We start from the raw sequence: 7540 nt of genomic DNA, 5'->3' as shown, positions 1-7540 counted from the left end.
TTTTCCTTTGTATTATTAGATTATCTGAAAAATGTAAAATCATTATTATAGTAATGATATAACATTTACATTATACTTATTATTATATACTAACAAAAATCTTCCTCATTGAGCCCTCTGTATTTCGACAATACAGTCGGTATTGGCTGTTCTGGGTTCAGATCTCGTCTTTGGCACGCTGTTCCTTCTCGGCATGTGGTTTCTGTTTACAATGCTGTCTGCTTTGCCGTGATAAAGCTTTAGAAGCACATTCGAATTCGAAAGAGACTACTTAATTGTTCATTGGTTCACCGGTCATTTCTACTTAAGACCGTGCTAAACCACCCACCTGAGCTAAACCAACCCAGACATGACCATATATTGCACCAAGTAAGACTACACAGGTAGTTATTAACGCCAATTATTATACCAACACAGCCTCGTGAGGTTCAGCCACCATCTTACTATAAAAAATGCCGCTTGCGTAATACACATTCAGAAAACATTTCACAATGGCGTTTAAACGAAATTTTTTCTTAATCAAGTTTTTAAAAAAAAACAACCTTTGTCATCCTCTATTCCTCAGTTAGGTTTGTATATCGATATATATGCAGATTTGCATTATGTATATATTTGCTGACGCTCAATTCACGTCAGTTGTCGCTGTTCAGGCATTCATCGTTTAGTCTGGGCCTTAGTCGATTCGACTTTCGATGTTGAGATGATACAAATAATAATCACGGCTGAGTCGATTCTACTGAGATGATAAGTCATTAACGACCTTTTCCAGAAGTTGGGTGTTTCAAAAAAAAAAAAAAAAAAAAAAATCTTGCGACCGTTTGTGCTCTTGTGCAACTTTTTGCAGAAGTCATGCTTAAGAAATATCTGATGCATTTTAAGGAACATCTTTGTCTCCACAGTACAGGTGTATTGGTCGATTGCTCTTACCTGGAGAAGAAGTTTCCCTATAAATCTTCCAAGTAAGCATAATGGAACGACAATAACAGCACAATGATTTGCTTTTAAGGGCTTTAATTTCAACATTTAAATACATGATCTTGAATTTGTATGTGTTGGAAGTCATGGCTCGTGGAATGAAAGCAGATTTGTTGATTTGCCTACCAAGACACCTATTAGGTGTGACCCGATTTTGATGGAGTTAGAAAGTCTTCATAAGGTTTTGCTGTAGTTGGTCAACTACTCCATCATCTTAGATGGCTAATACGTCAACTCCGTCATATGAAGGAAACACATTTAAATTCATAAATAATTTATAATGCCTTTGAAACATGTTACTCTCGAGGGATGCGCCAAGCGCAGTATGTCCTTTGACCGGTGCTGGTTGTCGGGTATTTGACATCTGCGGCAGCTAATAAGGTGGTGAAGACAAAAAGTAATAACCAACTTTGAGGTCTGTGTGAGCTCATGTTATTGTTTTTACTGCTGTAACTGGTGTCTTCTCTAAATATTTATAACTCACGGTAGTTCCTGAAACTGGTACACAAGTATACTTACTGGTAGGAAGCAGGGCTATTTGCCGGTGTCACAATATCAACTTTCTCTCGAGACAAGTTATTAAAACCTAGGCGGGCCGCAACAGATCATTTCTGCCACGTGTCGGTGACCATGTAACTCATAAGCTTGATCATCAGCCAAAAGATAATAGTCTTTTGATTTATCAGCGTTTGGCTTTACTAATAATCATAAATCATCGTTAATTTCGAGTTCATCTACTAATTTTATCCCACTTAATATAACTGAATTGTAAATCACAATTGTTCAGCTATGGTTAATGGTGTTATTTTCGAGTCTGTTTTATAATAGTTTGTATTTCACACTAACATTTTTGTCTTCTTTAAACGATTACGGTTCTCGTCTTTCTGCGTGTCTGTTGAGGCTTGGACCTGCACGGCGTGCTTGGAAAAGTCTTGAAAGAAAACAGATCGTGGCACCGGCATCTGGGTAGGAGGCGTGGACAGCATTGATGGCGGTTAGAATAGGGGTGGGGAACCCTTAGTCCGCGAACTGGTGGACGGCAAGTGGCTGTGGCAGGTGTAGCTGAGATGGAATGTGAGGAGCGACCCTGAACAGAAAACTTGTATACTTCATTAAAGAACTAGTGGGGTGAATTTTAAAAAATTACTAGTGTCTAAGTACTGTAAGATACTATTCACTCAAATATGAGACCCTTCCGTTTTCGAGATCCTTCCTACAAACATTTCCATCCACAGAATGAGTCCAAAATCGTAAGGTCTCGGTTGTACACAGATGTGTCTAACAGAATGTCGCTGCCTTGGCTACAACCGTAGACGTATTGGTGTACAATTGTGATGTCAGTGGGGTTGACCTTGACCAATGCATGGCGATGTTGGTCGGCGTGAATCTGGCGAATAAAAGTAGATTCTGGGAAATAGTATCTCTGTAGAAAATTGTGTGCTTTAAGTGAAGGCTCCAACAGTCTAAAGACTGGTTATGTTCTAGACAACATTCTATGTTCTCACGTGTCCGAACCGGGTGCAGAAGTCTCTTACCCAAGATTTTGCACTTTATAAGCAACAGATTTTAAACATTTTAGAAAATTGGTGAGTACTTTTCTCCTATTTTACAGACTCTGCCTGTCTTTATGAGTGTACCAGTCTCCATGTTTACACGTGTACGACTATCCATGTTTACATGTGCACGTTGGATTGGTAGGCATTTTGAATGTAGGCAAACTTCTCGTTATCTGATCGAGCAACTAACTTACGGCAGCTCAGACTGAGGGTTGAGAAACTAAGGGCGCGATAATTTCCATCGATAGTTTCCCTTGGCATTTGCCTTCTTTTTTCACGAGATGGAGGGAAGCTGAATCTTGCTCAAGGTGATGGTCTTGGAGTTATAATTGCACTGTCTTGGATCATCTGTCACTTTTCTTCAAACTCATAATGCTGGAAAACCGTTACAAAACCAATAAAATATGTCGGTCAACACTGAGTACCGTAACAGTACCAGACGTGCCAATGTGACATCATATGCTGCTGCAGGGAAACTAGATGTAAAATTTTTTTTTCTTTCACTGATATTCGTGTTTGGGGGTGGGGTGGGTCCGGTCCCACTACCGTTGGAAGGGTCCCAAGGATTGTAACTCTTCTCAAAGTTGGGGCGGGGCGGGGAGGAGAGGGGACGGGAGAGAATTAGCAGACGAAATATTTACGCAGCAACTTGCAAACATTTGGCGTAGTTGATTTCTTTAGGCACTTGTAAATAAACAAGCCAGAAAATATGTAGATTATGAACATGTTGGTGTAGTTAGCAGAAAACATATATGTGGTTATAGTAGAAAATACTTTGCTGCTCCAGTGTGCGATGACTGAAGTTTGCACAAGCTAATTTTTATTATTTAATAAATTGCAAGCATAGCTGCTCAATATATAAAATCACACAGTTACAAGTCAACACAGAACTTTTGAAAAAGAGTGCTAAAACCACGCATGGACACGCAAAATGCCCAATCATGGACGTGCGGAAGAACAGCGCGAAAATAAATTTAATGAGACTTTTGATATCAACAGTATAATTACCGTAAGTGTATTGCTTGTTTGCACTATTAACCAAACTTGTATCTATATAGAACACAAAAGCATTTGCTTCACTAGTCTGAAATCTTTCGTATGAAATAATAAATAATAGGAATCGCACATACATAAACTTCTAGATCTAGAATCATGACGTGTTCGCATCTATTCTTCACCTCGGTCTCTCGCTTTTATATAAAATCCGGTATTTCGTTGTGCTTTCAGGATGATGATGCTTGCTACATATGCAAGATAGTGGTAGTACTGTTACACAATCGGCAGTGACAGTCAAGGTAAATATCATCAAGGACGTGTATAGGAGATTAGTTCGTGATATCGTACTTTTGAGTTAATTAATAATGCGTGCAATATTTTATCTTTGGACACAGCCCAGGATTAACTTTTAAGTACATAGACATTGTACTCCAGTCCTGCAGTCAGTCATGTTTAATAAATAATTTTAGATGAAAATTTATGTACATATATTCTGAACATCAATGATCACAAATTGAAAATTTGAGTTTATGGCTTTAAGCTCGGGGAAATATAATTATTAATTAAATGGTAAAATTATATATATATCCAACATGCAAAATAAATTGAATAAAAGAAAATATTTTAGTTGTCACCTCTTTAGAAGTAAAGTGCTTTCCATTCAATAAAGGTGTTTGATCGATAGATAATATGCTTGATCAGAAAGTAATTCTTGAAAAAAATCACTAAAATATTTAACCTGTTTATCACATTCCAGACAAATTTGTAAAATCAGTGAGGTTAGCCAGTCCTGGGCAAATGACAAGTGCTTGACACCAGATGACAGAACTTTCTTTAATCAAGTTTACAGTGGATTCTGACATATATATAATTATGCATACATTCATGACATCATAAGTCACTTCATCTACAGTATATAGAGTGATAGCATTTACGCCTACACACTACAGGCAGATGTTGAAAAAGGAGAATCAGTCTGTTCACATTATCAGCAAATTATGGTGACACACAAATGCAGGAATGGTGTACACACTGTGTAATAGATACACATTGGATGAAGAAAATTATACATTAAAGACAAATGCAAGAGATATGTACACCACTGCAATACATGTATATGGGGCAAAGCAAATTATATAAGATGGTGACTCAAATTCTATAGATAGGTACTACCATGCAATATACATGAGCAAAACAAACTATACAGGCTAGTAACAAATGTAAGAATAAAATTTAGCATTAACATACAAGAGTCATCCTTCTGTAGGGTCTGAGTATGTTATGGGATTCACTACACTAGCATTATTACAGGTTATCGTAGCATTGAATGATTTCATAACATTTGTCTCATTTATATATATACTTTCAGAGGATGAAATTCTTGCCAAAAAAAAAAGTTTCTGGATGCATGCCAGCCATCAACATTCGATGATAAAGTGAAAGATATCATATCTCATATAGGAGAAAGCATTGTAAAGAAAATAAAAAGATTGTGCAAACGTTTGGGTGCCCTATGCAGTTCTTCACACAGGTATTTGTAGTTTAACCCATCTGTATAAAGTCCTTATAGGTCCCGGGATCCTCATTTTTTCAAAGTAAAGGATTTGTTGCTTTAAATATAAAAATGTATGAGCTGATAAATACTGACAAAATCCCACAAAAAACAAATCAGCCTAAGAAACATCATAAATCATCTCTGTGTTGGCGAAGGAGTGTGAACTGAAAGCACTGATGTTGATATAGGCCTATTGATATACAACGAGTTTTTTCAAAACAATAAGAATATTTAATCAATACACCTCTCAAGTAATTTCATGAATGACACGATTATTAATAATTAAATTTGTTTTTTATGGGCATATCTTTGGCTGTGTGAAAATTGTCGCCTTATAGTCGTGAACTAAAACATGAACATGAATAATTCAAGCAAATGCTAAATCGTAACCGGTAGGAAGGGATAGAGTTTTAAATCACACACTATATATATATACTGCTTAAAACATGTATGCTACAAAAGTTTTCAAACTCTTTCGAGAAGGAAAACAACTTGAGGCCAATGTTGTGACGCCGACGTCGTGGTGACAGTTTACTACCCACTCCCACCCTCAGCTATTGCTCTGGCATTTGAGAGGTTGATTTTTAAGATTTCCTTCGCCGTCGTTTTTGAAGTGAATATTTCTGAGTCGTACGGCGGAAATCTGTATGGAAGACAGACGTTCTACTCATTGGCAATTTATATATAACTTGTGAAAACTTATCTACCGAAGGGTAGATCTGAACCACATCTTCCTACCGACGAGGAGCATTACGACTACACCGGCACAAGGGATACAGCAGGTGTTGCCTCGGACTTTGAACATTACGCTCGTTTGGACATAATTCGCCGATTCAACGGTTCGATGGAACATCTGCGGCGACGATATTCATCGAAGTCGATATAACTCTACGATCGTCTGTTCAGCGGACTTCTGTAACGACAGTGTGTGTGTGTGTGTGAATCATCGGACTGCTGGTATCACATTAGCTGAAGATCGGAGCGTCAAGTGTCGGAAGAAATATTAACTTTCTACGGACGGTAGACAGTAGGCGGTAAGCTATATTTCATCGTTTTCTTTCTCATTCCATTGACATTTACTTTTTTAAAACATTAAATGTGTTAACCGTTGGCCGGACCTTTTTGTTGAAAAAAGGTGGAAGAGTGCGGCAAGCGAAGTTTACATGTAGATGTTTACACGCGCTCGCATACATACGTAACGCTCTCTCCTCAAAATATCACAGTCTTCAGCTCATTTTCCTTGCTGCTTTTACAGCTTCATCTGCCAGTTTCTCGGTAAATTCTCTTTTGTCAGATTTTGTCATCTTCTTTACCTCTTTGTTTAGTTTTGTATATCTTTGTATGTTGTTCCTTCAGGCGTTCTGATCTAGTGCTGTTGATTTTTTGTTTAGCTGACTTTCTCTCGTCTATCTTCTGCCATGTCTCTTCTCTGATCCCCCACAAATCTCTGATCCAAATTTTTATATGATTGTTTCCAATGTACCCTAACACCCACATATGCCTTAATTAAGTCTCTTTATTCTTATTTTCAGACATACCACCGGTACCGGCCATACTCGAGGCGAACCCAAAGGAGGCATCCGGATCCAGCAGGCGGGGAGGCATCTGGGGTCCCCCAAGTCGCCCCCCAAATATTGAAACCCCCCCCTCCAAGCTGTCAACCCTCCCCAAGATGTGGAACCCGTAGAGCGGGACAATAGACCCGCGGACCTGGAAGGTCCCTTACCGGCCATGAGAAATGGCTTGCTTTATGTGAATATATTGCTGTCTGAGCTTGAGGACGAAGACGGCAATGACTTAGAAAATGTCATTGTCAACTATTCATTAGGGCACGGGCCCAACGGGGGAGGAGGGGGTTATTTGAAATATGTGTTATAGCTTAAGTTTTTTTATTTTGTTTTCATAGTTTTTGTTTGTGTATTTGGCACACAACACTGCTAGTCATCACCAGTTAAAATATTTGCCTAATTAACCTTTTATTGTCTGAGCTTGATGAAGCTTTGTTTTAATAGTTTATGTTTATGTATTCAATTCAATTTACATATCAGCCATGTAATGACACTGTTACCTGCACATGAGCCCAATATGCTTGAGGCTGAAGTCGTGCAGCTAGCAGTAAAGAAGATTAGGGCACATGTTCCAATAGGGTGGAAGTAGGGGGAATTTTTGTTATTGTTTAAGATGCTTTATTTTGTTTTAATAGTTAATGTTTATGTTTCTGAAAGTTAGGCGGGGGAATAAAGTAATTGTGTATTGCAACATCTTCCCCCAAGGGAGGCAATAGGGATACAAATGGACATTTTGCAACTTGTTGCAGAAAGAGTGGACAGGTATCTGCCTCATTAGGAGGAACCGCCGTTCCCTTACGAAATTGCCATTCATCCCATTCTTGTTACAGTAAATGTGTACATGCAATATCTTCCCACGATTGAGGCAATAAGGATACAAATGGACATTT

Source organism: Pomacea canaliculata, linkage group LG12, assembly GCF_003073045.1.
Source record: "Pomacea canaliculata isolate SZHN2017 linkage group LG12, ASM307304v1, whole genome shotgun sequence".
In the NCBI taxonomy this organism is placed as follows: domain Eukaryota; kingdom Metazoa; phylum Mollusca; class Gastropoda; order Architaenioglossa; family Ampullariidae; genus Pomacea; species Pomacea canaliculata.
Note: the sequence above shows the minus strand (reverse complement) of the source record.